Source organism: Cherax quadricarinatus, chromosome 3, assembly GCF_038502225.1.
Source record: "Cherax quadricarinatus isolate ZL_2023a chromosome 3, ASM3850222v1, whole genome shotgun sequence".
Classification (NCBI taxonomy): domain Eukaryota; kingdom Metazoa; phylum Arthropoda; class Malacostraca; order Decapoda; family Parastacidae; genus Cherax; species Cherax quadricarinatus.
In genome coordinates, this window is record NC_091294.1 from 34258214 (window position 1) to 34271787 (window position 13574).

Consider the following 13574-nt stretch of genomic DNA (forward strand, 5'->3'; position numbering starts at 1 on the left):
GCTGCTCTCTCACACATACTGCTGCTGCTGCTGCTCTCTCACACATACTGCTGTTACTGCTGCTGCTGCTCTCTCACACATACTGCTGCTGCTGCTGCTCTCTCACACATACTGCTGCTGCTGCTGCTCTCTCACACATACTGCTGCTGCTGCTCTCTCACACATACTGCTGCTGCTGCTCTCACACATACTGCTGCTGCTGCTGCTCTCTCACACATACTGCTGCTACTGCTGCTGCTGCTCTCTCACACATACTGCTGCTGCTGCTGCTGCTCTCTCACACATACTGCTGCTGCTGCTCTCTCACACATGCTGCTGCTGCTGCTCTCTCACACATGCTGCTGCTGCTGCTGCTCTCTCACACATACTGCTACTGCTGACTGCCTCCCTCACAAATCTGTTGCTGCTGCTGCTGACTCCTCCCTCACATACTGCTGCTGCTGCTCACTGCGTCCCTCACACATCTAGTGCTGCCGCTGAGTGCCTCCCTCGCATACTGCTGCTGCTGCTGACTACCTTCATATACTGCTGCTGCTGCTGCTGCTGGATCCCCTGTCTCACATATCGATGCTGTTGCCTCTCCTGTCTCACATACTGCTGCTTCTGTCTCTGCTGTCTCGCATGCTGCTGCTAGTCCTGCTGCTGCCTTGCATGCTGCTGCTGGTCCTGCTGCTGCCTCGCATGCTGCTGCTGGCCCTGCTGTTGCCTTGCATGCTGCTGCTGGCCCTGCTGCTGCCTTGCATGCTGCTGCTGGTCCTGCTGCTGCCTCGCATGCTGCTGCTGGCCCTGCTGCTGCCTTGCATGCTGCTGCTGGTCCTGCTGCTGCCTCGCATGCTGCTGCTGGTCCTGCTGCTGCCTTGCATACCAACACATACCCTGACAGGTGGTATGACTTGCACTTATTGTCACCAAAACTGGTGACGAGGGATACATTACACACACTGAGAAGCTCTCTGCTCTCCTCCCCTCTCCTCTATCAATATCCCCCTCTCCCCTATCTATATCCTCCCCTATCTACATCCTCCCCTTCCTTCTGTATCTCCTCTTATAATAGCGCAATAGCGCACAAAATACGTGCTAAAGTAATAACTGGCAAAGTGGGGAGAAGAATTTTCAACTTTCTAACCAATCGAACACAAAAAGTAGTGGTAAACAGAGTTAAATCGGAAGCTGCCATAGTGAAACTGTTCCACAAGGCACAGTACTCGCAGTACTCGCCACCATCCTGTTCCTCATCTTCTTATCAGACAGAGATGTAATCCACAGCACTGTGTCGTACTTTGCAGACGGTACTAGGAACACACGGCAAATCTCAAAGACGATATAGACCAAGTTTTCCAATGGGCAACGGAGAACAATATGATGCTCAATGAAGACAAGTTCCAACTACTCCGTTATGGAAAACTGGAGGAAATAATAACTAGGACTGAGTATACTACAAACTCCAATTACACAATAGAGCGAGTGGTAATGTCCGAGGATCTCACTTACAAGGATCACAACAGTGCCACGATCACAAGTGCCAAGAAAATGATAGGATGGATAATGAGAACGTTCAAAACAAGAGATGCCAAGCCAGTGATGATTCTTTTTAAATTACTTGTTCTCTCTAGGCTGGAATACTGCTGTACATTAACATCTCCATTCAAAGCAGGTGAAACTGCAGATCTAGAGAATGTACAGAAAACCTTCACTGCACATATAAGTTCCATCAAACACCTTAACTACTGGGAATGCCTGGAAGCACTTGACTTGTACTCACTGGAACGCAGGCGAGAGAGATGTATATATCATAATCTACAGTTGGAAAATCCTAGAAGGAATGGTATCGGATCTGAACACAGAAATCACTCCCTACGAAAGTAAAAGACTGGGCAGGCGGTGCAAAATACCCCTAGTGAAAAGTATTGGCGCCATTGGTACACAGAGACAACACCATAAGTGTCCGTGGCCCAAGACTGTTCAACAGCCTCCCACCAAGCATAAGGGGAATTACCAATAGGCCCCTGGCTGCCTTCATGAGGAAGCTGGACAGATACTTAAAGTCGGTGCCGGATCAACCGGGCTGTGGTTCGTAAGTTGGACTACGTGCACCCAGTAGTAACAGCATGGTTGATCAGGCCCCGATTCATCGGAAGGCCTGGTCGTGGACCTGGCCGCGGTGGCGTTGATCCCCGGAATACCCTTCAGGTAGGCAGGCAGGTATCCTCTCCCAGTCCTATCAATATCCTCCCCCTCCCCTCTGTATTCCCTCCTCTCTCCATAACCTCCCCACTCTCTATCCCCCTCCCCTAGCTATTCTCCCCATTTTCTCTATCCCCTCCACTCTATCGTCCCTCCATCCCTCCCCTTCCCCTCCCCTATCCTCTTCCCTCCTCTCTATTCCATATACTAGGATGGTCACTAGCACATGTACCATATACTAGGATGGTCAGTAGATACAGGTAACATATACTATGATGGTCAGTAAATACAGGTACCATATACTAGGATGGTCAGTAGGTACAGGTACCATATACTAGGATGGTCAGTAGGTACAGGTAACATATACTAGGATGGGCAGTAGGTACAGGTACCATATACTAGGATGGTCAGTAGGTACGGGTACCACATACTAGGATGGTCAGTAGGTACAAGTATCATATACTAGGATGGTCAGTAGGTACAGGTACCATATACTAGAATGGTCAGTAGGTACAGGTACCATATACTAGAATGGTCAGTAAGTACAGGTACCATATACTAGGATGGTCAGTAGGTACAAGTACCATATACTAGGATGGGCAGCATGTACAGGTACCATATACTGGGATGGTCAGTAGGTACAGGTATCGTCTGGACGTCAAGTGCAATTTCGGATTTTGGGTCGAGGATTGGATATATTTTTTTTTAGGTGGGGGAGGGGAGAAACTCCTGTTGAAATTCCCAGGCTGTAATTATGGTGCAGAACAGTACAAAGACACATTGTTCAAGGTCACACCATGTAACTGTTATAAAGAACAGTGTAGCAGCTCTGAAGATGTTCCTACTGTGTTATAATGAACAGTGTACAGCACACCCACTCACATTCACAGCCCTCTCTACACCCACTCACATTCATAGCCCTCTCTACACCCACTCACATTCATAGCCCTCTCTACACCCACTCACTCACCCCTCTCTACACCCACTCACTCACAGCCCTTTCTACATCCATTCACTCACACCTCTCTCTGCACCCACTCACTCACACCCCTCTCTACCAACTCACTCACACCCCTCTCTACACCCACTCACATTCACAGCCCTCTCTACACCCACTCACTCACAGCCCTTTCTACACCCACTCACTCACAGCCTTTTCTACACCCACTCTGACCCCTCTCAACACCCACTCACATTCACACCCCTCTACACCCACTCACACCTCTCTCGACACCCACCCACTCACACCTCTCTCTACACCCACTCACTCATACCCCTCTCTGCACCCATTCACATTCGCACCCCTCTGTACACCCACTCACTAACACCCCTCTGTACACCCACTCACTAACACCCCTCTCTACATCCACTCACTCACACCCCTCTACACCCACTCACATTCACACCCCTCTCTACACTCACATTCACACCCCTCTCTACACCCACTCACATTCACACCCTTCTCTACACCCACTCACATTCACACCTCTCTCTACACTCACACCCCTCTCTACACCCACTCACATTCACACCCCTCTCTACACCCACTCACTCAAACCCCTCTCTACACCAACTCACTCACACCCACCCACACCTCTCTACACCCACTCACATTCACACTCCTTTCTACTCCCACTCACTCACACTCCTCTCTACACCCACTCACATTCACAGCCCTCTCTACACCCACTCACAGCCCTTTCTACACCCACTCACTCACACCTCTCTCTACACCCACTCACACCCCTCTCTACACCCACCCAATCGCACCCCTCTCTACACCTACTCACACCCCTCTGTACACCCACTCACATTCACACCCCTCTCTACACCTACTCACACCCCTCTCTACACCCACTCACATTCACACTCCTTTCTACTCCCACTCACTCACACTCCTTTCTACTCCCACTCACTCACACTCCTTTCTACTCCCACTCACTCACACCTCTCTCTACACCCACTCACACCCCTCTCTACACCCACCCAATCGCACCCCTCTCTACACCTACTCACACCCCTCTGTACACCCACTCACATTCACACCCCTCTCTACACCCACTCACTCACACCCCTCTCTACACCCACTCACATAGACATCCCTCTCTACACCCACTCACACCCCTCTCTACACCCACTCACATTCACACCCCTCTCTACAGCCACTCACAGCCCTTTCTACACCCACTCACACCTCTCTCTGCACCCACTCACAGCCCTTTCTACAGCCACTCACACCCTTCTCTACACCCACCCACTCGCACCCCTCTCTACACTCACATTCACACCCGTCTCTACACCCACGCACATTCACACCCTTCTCTACACCCACTCACATTCACACCTCTCTCTACACTCACACCCCTCTCTACACCTACTCACATTCACACCCCTCTACACCCACTCACATTCACACCCCTCTCTATACCCACTCACACCCCTCTCTACACCCATCCACTCACACCCTCTCTAAACCTACTCACACCCCTCTCTACATCCACCCACTCACATCCTCTCTACATACACCCACTCACACCCTCTCTACATACACCCTCTCTACATACACTCACTCACACCCTCTCTACATACAATACACTCATATTAATACACCCCTTTCTACATACACCCACTTAGTCACATACCTCTCTACACCCTTCCACTCACATTCACACCCCCCTTCACCCATCTATGCGTAGAGTATACTTGGAGAGGTTTTCGGGAATTAACGCCCCTGCGGCTCGGTCTGTGACCAGGTCTCATGGTGGATCAGGGCCTGATAAACAAGGCTGTTACTGCTGGCCGCACATAAACCGACGTACAAACCACAGCCCGGCTGGTCAGGTACTGACTTTAGGTGCCTGTCTAGCGCCTTCTTGAAGACAGCCAGGGTCTACTGGTAATTTCCCTGATGTATGCTGGGAGGCAGTTAAACAGTCTTGGGCCCCTGACACTTACTGTGTTGTCTCTTAGCGGGCAAGTGGCGCCCCCGCATTTCATTGGGGGGGATATATTGCTCTCTCTCTACACCCACCCACACCCCTCTCTACACCCACCCACACCCCTCTCTACACCCACCCACACCCCTCTCTACACCCACCCACACCCCTCTCTACACCCACCCTCTCACATTCACACCCCTCTACACCCACCCACTCACATTCAAACCCCTCTCCCTACGCCCACCCACTCACATGCACACCCCTTTCCACACCCACCCACGCCCACACGCATTCACACGGTCACGCCCGCTCTCACGCCCACGCCCACGCGGCCATGGGCTGTCCATCGACGTACAACCAGACGGCGCGTATGCAAAATATTGGCGGGGACGGTACCTTATATGGGGGAGGGGGAAGGGGAGGAGGGGATGGTGGGGAGGGAGGGGAGGGGATGATGAGAGGGCTCTGGTAAATGAGTAAATGGGGAGAGGAGAGTGATAATGGGGAGGGTGAAAATGAAGGAGATAAGTGGAATAAGCAAGGAAGAAGGAGGTGAATAAGGAAAATATGATGGTTAGGTTAATTAAGGAATAGGGGAAAGAGAATTGGAAAGGGATGCGGGGAATAGAGAGAGCTTTAGTAATTAAGAGAGGGAAGAGAAAAAAGAGAAGACTTTTTATTATCAACATTTGAGTCAAGAAGGGAAGCACTAAACCTGCAGGGGTTGTCCCACGGCATGAGACGGTGAAGGCTCGGTCCTCCGTCCTCTGTGATGCACTGAACCACTGTCCAGTTGAGAGGGACACACACACAGGCTTTTTCACCTTAGTATGTTAGCGTGACTTATAAATGGTCAAAGTCTGACCGAAACGTCGTCATGAGCTTCTCTCTCCTATGTGCGGGTTATTTGTGTATTGTTCCAGTCACGGTATTGTTCCATTTTATTCTCTTTCATAGTGTGTTAGTTACCATTTTGTCCTAGGCACATGTCGATTAGACACTAGGCCGTGTGTGTGTGTGTGTGTGTGTGTGTGTGTGTGTGTGTGTGTGTGTGTGTGTGTGTACTCACCTAGTTGTACTCACCTAGTTGAGGTTGCGGGGGTCGAGTCCGAGCTCCTGGCCCCGCCTCTTCACTGATCGCTACTAGGTCACTCTCCCTGAGCCGTGAGCTTTATCATACCTCTGCTTAAAGCTATGTATGGATCCTGCCTCCACTACATCACTTCCCAAACTATTCCACTTACTGACTACTCTGTGGCTGAAGAAATACTGTGTGTTAGTTAGTTACCATTCTGTGTGTGTGTGTGTGTGTGTGTCCTGGCACCCCTGAAGCACACTGTGGGTCTAGGGTGCACGAGGCATTTCCGCTCTGGATTCCAACACTGACACACTTAAAGGTCCAGCTGGTTCATCTTGAAACATTTGCTTCTTAAAAAAAAAAAAAAAGTGTTGCCTATCACAGAAGGCAGTAGACATCAGTATAACAGGGTTGCTAGTTGATGGAATAACAGTTGACAGTTGTCAGCAGGTCCCTGTCTTGGAGTTAACAAAATCACAGGATTATTGTAAGGTGATGCTGTAAGCGAAGCTGTCACAGGTCAGGAGAACTACTGCCACTACTCTTACAGAATGAGACACTTATGCAAAATCTGGGAATCTTGTGGTAACGTTTCGCCAGCCAGTGCCTTCTTCAGTCCAATACCGAGAACAACGATGGAGGACATGGAGTCTGAGGAGCTCATTACCTCAAACTCTCATCTACCACCGTTCTTCTCTGTACTGGACTGAAGAAGCCACTGGCTGGAGAAACGTTTCCACAATTGAGATTCCTAAATATTGCAAGAAGTGTCATTCTTCAACTGTTACATTTAACTAAGGAAAAGATGCCGTGTCTCACTCTTATATAATGTTCACTCTACCAAGATTATATTTCAATGATTTAGAAGAGTGTTATCAGTCACTGTGAATCCCTGGCACGTCACATAGTTACTAGGCTCGTGCTGATACAGGAAATAAACTTAACATTCTTAGGAACTTGGATGCATGAATTAAACTTAGTGTCAAATGTCTGAAAGCGGATATAAGGCAATGCAGGAAATACTCACGCATGACCTATATTTTGAAAAGAAAATTCCAAAGTTTCCGTTTGGCCTGGAACACTATACAGCCACATCTTGCAAGAACAATTGGATAATTACAATGGGTGACAACTACAGGTGACCAGTTGGATGACTGCTACACCAGGAGTTACTGACGCAGGTCCACACACGCAACACTGGGATGATTTAGCTAACTGCTTGTTGGAAGTCTATTACCAATATCATGGGAACGAGTTGCATTATTTGTTTGATGAAAGAGAGAGAGAGAGAGAGAGAGAGAGAGAGAGAGAGAGAGAGAGAGAGAGAGAGAGAGAGAGAGAGAGAGAGAGAGAGAGAGAGAGAGGCTGGCTGAAAGCTAACTCTTTTCCATCTCTCCCACCGTCGTAACAGCATCATGCTATGAGGCAGAGGTATGGCAGGACTTGGATTTTTTATAGCTTAGTTATATTATTCTCTAAGGAGTTGCTTTCATGTATGATTAATGAAATATTTTAACACTCATGAATAACACTAGAGAAAGACCAACCGAGATCAGAGCCAAGGATGACCAGACATGTCTAGGATGACCAGACATGTCTAGGATGACCAGACATGGCTAGGTAGGCTGACATGGCTAGGCAGGCTGACATGGCTAGGCAGGCAGATATATCTAGGTAGGTAGACATATCTAGGTAGGCAGACATGTCTGATCTACATCTTTCAACGCTGAATTATGATTTCTGCATGGAACTAATCCTATATCAATTGTGTGATGAACTTTGTAGAATTATTATTACTAATTATAATTACTAATTATATTATTATTATTATTATTAAACAAAGACAGCTATGATGCAGTTCTTCCGCTGGTGATGTTGGTTGCAAGATGTGGTGACAATTTCTCTTACCATCAACCATCGAACGCTGTGTAATTATTCTCTCCCGGGCTTTAATGCCTCATATGTCAAAATGGGAAGATTTCCATGACAAGAAAATTGTCCGGCAAAATTTAGGATCAGACTTAGCTAAAAACAAAAAATATTTGGGTGGTTGTAAATTTATCCATTTGAAAAAAACAGAGGAGCAAATCCTGGCGGAACATCACTCTGGCAGAGAAGGAAGTGAGGTTTTAACGATTAGATCAACGATATAATACCCAGAAATTGATGAATAAGACGTGTGCAGCGCCTGGGTCTCTTTACTAAGAGATGTTTTGTCTCTGCAGCAGCTTTTATCAGTGTAAAATAGAAGGATGAGGAAGCCAGTGGGAGAAGTGGAGAGGTGCAGCAACTGGAGACATCGTCACATGTTGGTGGGGCCCACTAGTGGAGACAGAGAGAGAGAGAGAGAGAGAGAGAGAGAGAGAGAGAGAGAGAGAGAGAGAGAGAGAGAGAGAGAGAGAGAGAGAGAGAGAGAGAGAGAGAGAGAGAGAGAGAGAGAGAGAGAGAAAGAGAGAGAGAGAGAGAGAGAGAGAGAGAGAGAGAGAGAGAGAGAGAGAAAGACAGAAAGAGAGAGAGAAAGACAGAAACAGAGAGAGAAAGAGAAAGAGAGAGAAAGAGAGAGAGAGAGAGAAAGAGAGAGAAAGAGAGAAAGAGAAGAGATAAAGAGAGAGAGAGAGAGAGAGAGAGAGAGAGAGAGAGAGAGAGAGAGAGAGAGAGAGAGAGAGAGAGAGAGAGAGAGAGAGCAAGCTCATACAATGGGCTAGAGATTTAGCACTGGGGCTTGTAGAACACTGTGGAGATATGCAGCAGTTGGAAACGTGGCCACATGTGGATAGGGTCCCGTAGTAGAAGTCAGGTCCATTAGTTGGGCATGGAACTGAACATTGTAGTTGGGTATAGGATGATAAAAAAAAAAACGGCGAATGTTAAACAAGGCATGTGCATTGTTGGAATATTTTACTGGGAAAGCGTTTCACCAAGAATGACTTTTTCAGTCTTGAAAAAGATTGAAGAAGACAATCGAGGCGAAACGTTTCTTCAATAAAAACAAAAGGTAACACTACACATGTGTATTCCCCAGCAAAGAAGTTGTAATTAAGACACATGTGCAACATCTGGGTATCTTTATTGTAGACGTTTCTCCATCCAGTGGCTTTATCAATACAAATTCCGGGACATAACTTGAAGACAGTAGGACTATGTACAGAAGATGAGGTAATCAGTCCCTCAACCTAGGAGTAGGTGCGAAGAGCACCGTTGAGGGACTGATTACCTCATCTTCTGTATATAGTCCTACTGTCTTCAAGTTATGTCCTAGAATTTGTATTGATAAAGCCACTGGTTGGCGAAACGTCTACAATAAAGATACCCAGATGTTGCACATGTGTCTTAATTTCATCTTGTCGGTATTATACACCATTCTTGCACAAAGAAGTTGTAGAAGAGATTCTCTATATCAAGATCCCACACTGTTGCTGTGCCAGACAAGAATAATTAGCACCAGCAAGTTGACAAATTAGATACAAGATTGATGAACCTTAACTACGCAAGAGAAACGTCTGTCAATGAAGATACACAGGTGTTGCAGAGGAGACAGTATCACAATATCTATGCAACACCAAAAGAAAGATTAGGAAGGGACAATTTGATATGGAAGGGAAGAAAATTAAACTAGATATCAAACGAGTTAGAGAGTCAAGCGGCTCAACAGGATTAGTATCGCTATTGTAGTGTACACTAACACCAGATATGCTTTAATTCTTAAAACAGATATTATTAGTCTCAGATGTATACACAGAGATGCACACACATGCGTATGCACACTTGAGAGTCCCCTGTGAGCATTTACCTTCGAGAAATACACGAGTCTTGGTGCAAATACGCAGAAATACGCATCTTCTGGCCTTTATACACAGATACACACTTCTCGGTGCATTTGCATAGATGCCTTTAAGTGTAAATACAATGAAAATTATATCCCTGAGAGAGAGAGAGAAAGAGAGAGAGAGAGAGAGAGAGAGAGAGAGAGAGAGAGAGAGAGAGAGAGAGAGAGAGAGAGAGAGACAGACAGACAGACAGAAGTAAAAGGGATGAATGTGAAAGAAGATATCCCAGTATGAAGGTTCATGGGAGTACATGGGACTACATGGGAGTCATGGGAGTACATGGGAGTCATGGGAGTACATGGAAAAAACAAACAACAGAGGACTTGGAAGTCCACACAGAAGCCTGTCTGCTGAGAACTATCTACTTCTATCTAGATTCAGAACTATCGTGTGTTTTCTAGTTGAACGAGTCAAGAGTAGAAGAGCAGAGTGCTCTTCACTCCCCTCCGGACCCTGGCGGCATGAAAACAGGGAGGGGTAAATGGAAGTGGGAGGAGGGGGAAAAGGAGGTGGGGGTTGGTCCGTGAGCTTCACATCAGAGCCCTCGCCGACACACTTGCACCATGATCACACACGCCTAATAGCTCCCCCAACACCACAATTATCCCCATTTTCAATGCTAAACGTTGGCGGGTCGAGCTCACACTCCCCAGATAAAATCAGCCAAAGAAAACAAGACATTTACTGGGCCTTCCTCGTCGCCTCGAGTCAAGGCATCAATCTTCAAGCTTCATCAAGGTTCACGGACTGGAATATCGGCACAGCCTGTCAGGCGATAGGATATATGCATGTCTCGAGGCTCTTATTTCTCAGTTACTTTGCTTTTAGGAGAGTCTAAAGAGAAGGTGCAGAGGTTGGTAGACGAGTTGGGAGGGGTGGGTAAGAGGAGATAAAAAGTGAATATAAGAAAAAGCAAGGTGATGAAAGTAACATAGAAGAGCACAGAAGACTGACTGTTAGCGGACGGGTCTATGAAAGATGAAATGAACCGTAGAATTGACTAGGGAGGAAAAAGATTGGTGGCGCATTGAGGCATCTGTGAAGACTAATAAAGTTAATCATTGAGGCAAAAAGGGGAGTATATCAGAGTATAGCAATATTAAAACTCTTACATGGGTATGAAGCATGGATTTTAAACGTTGTACTGAGGAGGAGGCTGGAGGCAGTGGAGATGCCGTGTCTGAGGACAATGCGTGGTGTGAATATTACGCAAAGATTTCATAGTCTGGAGATCAGAATGAGGTGCGAGTTTACTAAAAGTATTATTCCAAGCTGAGGAAGGGTTATTGAGATGGTTTGGATGTTTAGAGAAGATGGAGCAAAATAAGACAACCTGGAGAGTGTTTAAATCTCCTGTGGAGGGATTTAGGGGTCATCTTTAGAAAAGTTGGAGGGAGGGGGTGAAGGAGGTTTTGTATGTGAAGGAGCTTAGATATCCAACAAACATGTGTGAGGGTGTTATACAGGAGTGAAGGCAAGTGGTTTTTATGACGACATGCTGTTGGAGTGTGAGCAAGGTAACATATGTGAAGGGATTCGGGGAAACCGATTAGCCGGACTTGAGTCCTGGAGATGGGGAAGACAGTGCCTGCACTCTGAAGGAAGGGAGGGGACATTGCAATTTGGAGGGGCTTCAGAGTTGTAATGTCAGCGTGCCTCTGGCAAGATCGTGATACAGTGCGCGATAGCGAAAGTGTTTCTTCTATTTTGGGTTGCCCTAGTTCGGTGAGAGACTGGCGGTGGTTAATATATATAAAAATTACTTTATTCCTATTTCAGGTATTAATGTAACCTTGAATGGTGATGTACAAGTAATCTGAAGCGTTACTGACTCCCTCTGACAGTTACTACACCAACCTGTCAGTCATGCAGGCAACGACTGAAATCAATCCTGGACACCATGTCTATTCTATGCTTTGCTTAATACAATTTTAGACAGCCATTCTTCTTATACACTTTTGTTGACGTCAAATTATAAATGTTTAGCAGTCACTTAGGTTCATGTCTTCAATACGTACACAGAAAGAATTATGACACACTATTAGCGTTCACTAAAGCTCGGAACAGAAATTCGTTTGGTATATATATTTTTAGTAATGCATTTTTATATTTACGAGAATGTGAAATCATGGTAATGGTGCTTATGGTGGTGGTGATGGTGATGACAATGGTGGTAGTGGTGATGGTAGCAATGGCGGTAATGACAATGGTGGTAGTGGTGGCGATGGTGGCAATGGTGGTAGTGATGACAATGGTGATGGCGATTGTGGTGGTGGTGATGATAATGGTTGTGGCGATGACGGTAGTGGTGGTGATTGTGACAATGGTGGTGGTGGTGAAAATGGTGGTAGTAATGACAATGGTGGTAGTGATGACAATGGTGGTAGTGATGATAATGGTGGTAGTGATGATAATGGTATGGGTGGTGGCGATAGTGGTAGCGATGACAATTGTGGTGACAATGGTGGTGATGGTGATAGTGATGAGAACGGTGGTGATGGTCTTAGTGATGACAACGGTGGTGACAATGGTGGCGATGGTAACAGTGATGACAATGGTGGTGGCGATGACAATGGTGATGGTGGTGGTGATAATGGTCGTGACGATGGCAATAGTATGGATGCGATGATGACAATAGTGGTGGTAGGGCATTCCTCCGGTAGCAACATTGTCTCCTGATATGAATCATCATCCCGTGACGACTCGATCACTGGTTACCATCCACTATATCCCAGCTGGGTGCCACAGCTCCCCCCCCCCACTCAAAAACAAAATTCACTACATGATAGTGTAGCCTAAGAAAAGTTGTTAATAGCCTTACGGGTTTCATAAAGACTAGAGACACTCATATAAGAACAGGATACTTACAGCCGCCAGCAGGGAAGGCAACATGAAGTGACCTAAAGTATACCCTCCTGGGCCACAGGTATACCTGAAGGAGGTTTCGGGGATCAACGCCCCCGCGGGCAGGTCTGTGACCAGGGCTGGTGGTGGATCAGAGCCTGGTCAACCTGGTAAACAAAGGAAACCAAGAGACGTCAATAACAAACAATTCTAAGATTACCAGGTGGGCACCTGAAAGCTGGAACACAGGTGGCGCTGACATAGACTCATTTCGTCATTAGCAAAGAAGGGAACAGAAAAAAAGACATAGCTGCCCTGAAATCAAGCTAAAACACATGACTTAATGTAGTTATAAGTGCGCTGCCAAGTCTTGCTGCTGTCACTGCCAACACTCACTCTTGATCAGGACATAATCAAATCACTAGGGAATTCTTCCTTAAATTGGAGACACTATGAATATTTCTGAATTGCTAGACACAGGTAGTGGACTGGATAGAATTCCTGGATGGACCGGATAAAGCCCGTGGGCCTCATTTTGCCCGCTGCTGGACTAACATAACATATATATATATATATATATATATATATATATATATATATATATATATATATATATATATATATATATATATATATATATATATATATATATATATATATATATATATTGTCCAACACATCTAACGAAACTCATCCTCGAAA

At 46.4% G+C, this 13574-nt stretch overlaps 1 long non-coding RNA gene across 2 annotated transcripts in view; it reads right to left on the reverse strand.

Moving 5' to 3' along the window:
- Positions 1–13039, reverse strand: part of LOC138853910 (uncharacterized) — a 52948-nt gene extending 39909 nt beyond the window's left edge. For both annotated transcript variants that reach the window (XR_011393100.1, XR_011393099.1), the window contains exon 1: positions 12897–13039. This is a non-coding gene — a long non-coding RNA (uncharacterized lncRNA). The remainder of the gene's footprint in view (positions 1–12896) is intronic.
- Positions 13040–13574: the final 535 nt, after the last annotated feature.